At 34.8% G+C, this 2,679-nt stretch overlaps 1 non-coding gene across 1 annotated transcript; it reads right to left on the reverse strand.

The window, feature by feature from the left end:
* Positions 1-2,157: 2,157 nt before the first annotated feature.
* LOC124895023 lies at positions 2,158-2,263 on the reverse strand. The gene has a single exon (XR_007051492.1). It is a non-coding gene; the product is annotated as a small nucleolar RNA R71 (small nucleolar RNA).
* Between the last annotated feature and the right edge of the window lie 416 nt (positions 2,264-2,679).

The raw sequence follows: 2,679 nt of genomic DNA on the forward strand, positions 1-2,679 counted from the left end.
ATGCTGCGCACCAAGATCTTGTTGGTCTACTATTTTGAGACGTCAAACGTGATCTAAACGCTGTCCAAAAAATCCAAAACTTGACCGGAAACACCTATTGACATAGATAATCATTAATCAACTTAAAGATCTATAATTAAGGTCATCTGGGTTGATAAATAAGATTTCCAACTTATGAAGGCTAAAAAAAAATTCTAAGTGTAAATACTTAGCTAAAGTTTCTAAGTCTGGGACCTCTTTTTAAGCTTTAACGGGTTGAGTAAAGCTTGGAATTTTGTGAGGTCTTACAGTTTTGCAGGTATAAAGGTGATGAGAATAAAAGAAGTGAAATGAGCTAAAAAGTGATCAAATAGGGAAGAGTTAGTGCAAAATCTAGAAATAAGCATGAGGAGGAATTGACCTTCAGTTATTGCGATCACAATTTGAGGGTCGTGATTATGACAAGTCCAGATTAGTCAAAATGGAGATTTTGATGAGCTCATCATGATTGCAGTGATCAAGCTTTAACGATCTCGATAGGGAAGAAAATTTCCTAGGGGCAGATTTGTCATTTCTAGCAGCCGTTTCTAATTCTCTATAGGATGAAAAACTTTTTATTTTTTGGATATCTCCAACTAATTTTTGGAAGTTTTGATTTGTAAATCCCCATTAGTTTGGGTAAACATATTGTAGTTAATTTTTCGATTGAGTTTAGTGAAATTGAAGTTAAATTGAAGAGTACTCTTGCTTGCATAATCAATGGAAGCTTTGAATGGCCATTTTTGTATATTTATTTCCTTAAACTTCAAGAGTAGCTAAACATTTATTTGGGATTATATTGAAATATGGTGCAATTATGTGTGGATTTTGATTATTAGTATAGAATTTTGGGTAATGATGTTTGGTTCTACTAATACTTGTTTTTGAGTGGGAATTTATGGGTGAAAACCCCAAATTCCCAAAATCTCACATCATCCTTGAAAGAGGGATGTGAGGATGCTTATGGATCCTATATCATCCATGAAAGAGGGATATAGGTGACAAGGTATTAGTGAACAATAATTTGACACTTAGCTTATTTCTTTACATTATCTTAGAAATAGGGATGGATTGTGAATATGCTTTGTCTTAGAAATATTTCTAGGAATAGGGATGCCCAATTGAGGTTTGGGTGGATTTATTTGCCACACCCATGAGGTATCCGAAGGGGCCAATTGGTTATATTTTTGGTGGTTGGTTGAAAAACTAGTATCAAAACCCCTAACCTAGCCTACCCATATAGTCATTAAATATATTTTGCATTTGATTATCATGAACCCAGCATTATTTGCCCCTAGGAAGACATAATCCCAAGATCATTATCCTATTATAATATTACCCATTTTTGTTTCTTTTACTTGGTAATTTGATTATATTCCACTAAAATAACCTTTCAAACCAATCCCCCTCCATTTTAATTTATGTCTTATATTTTGTTTACATTACGGGTATATCTTTAGTAACTATTAACACCAATAGAATTTGAAGACTAATTTCACTTCTCAAGGATTTTACCCCAACTCAAGTTGGGTTATTAAATTTTACAATGATCGCCTTGCCCATAAATCATGGAGTAAGTTCAGCATGATCAAAATAGCATGGTTATCGAGGTGTGAAACTTAGTTTTTATTTTTGTGGTGTTGATAGTAGCTTTGGGTTTACCAGTAATAGTTGTTATTTATTTTGATTATTGTTTTTGTTTCTTTTTATGTTATTTCAATAATGTCCATGACACATTGAGTGATAATGCAAGTAATGTCGGGATCTTAAATGGGCCCCTTAATGATTAGGAGAAACTCCAAGATGTTGGACGTAGAGTTCTATCCATATCCCACCTAATCAAGGGAATGGGGTACCACATCACAAGTGTTATGTTTCACATGCTTCAAATAAAAGGTCTCTTTGGGGGTCAATCTCATGAAGACCCAAATTTGCACTTGAAGAATTTCATGAAACTGTGTGCCCCTTTCGACATTACTCACATCTCACAAGAATCCATATGGTTGTGCCTCTTCTCATTTTATCTAATGGGTGAGGCGGTGTTGTGGCTATGATATCTTTCTATTGGTTCTATTATATTGGGGGATGAACTTACTATTTCTTTCATAGATCAATACTTCCCACCATCAAATATATTGTAATTGCAAGACAAAATTACAAACTTTTGTCAATTGAATGGAGAGCCTCTATATGAGGTATGGGAGATATTTAATGGAAATCTTATGTAATGTCCCAACCACGAGGTTCTAAAGAAGATGTTTCTCCAAATTTTCTATCGGGATTTGGATAACTAAACAAAATTGTGGTGGATAATTCGGGCGGGGGGTCACTTGTGAAGTTGTCTTATAATGTGGCCTCAAACTTGCTTGAGGAAGTCACAAAGAAAATAGGGGGTGGCATACCTGAGACACTGAGGTAGCTAAAGGGCCCCCTACTACCTCCTATGTTGGTAAAGAGAAAAGGAAGAAATAAGAAAAGAGGGAGGAAAACATGGCAAAAATAATAACACAATTAGGAGTAGGAATTCCTGGGACGGTTTTGTCAAAACTCCTAACAAAGAATGTGATGGGTGCAACTATAAAAAAGGTAAATATCATGTCATATAAAGGATATGAAGAAGAAGAGTCCAAGAGGCTTGATGAAGAAATTAGATACTTGGCT

Source organism: Capsicum annuum, unplaced genomic scaffold, assembly GCF_002878395.1.
Source record: "Capsicum annuum cultivar UCD-10X-F1 unplaced genomic scaffold, UCD10Xv1.1 ctg79230, whole genome shotgun sequence".
NCBI classification, from domain to species: Eukaryota; Viridiplantae; Streptophyta; class Magnoliopsida; order Solanales; family Solanaceae; genus Capsicum; species Capsicum annuum.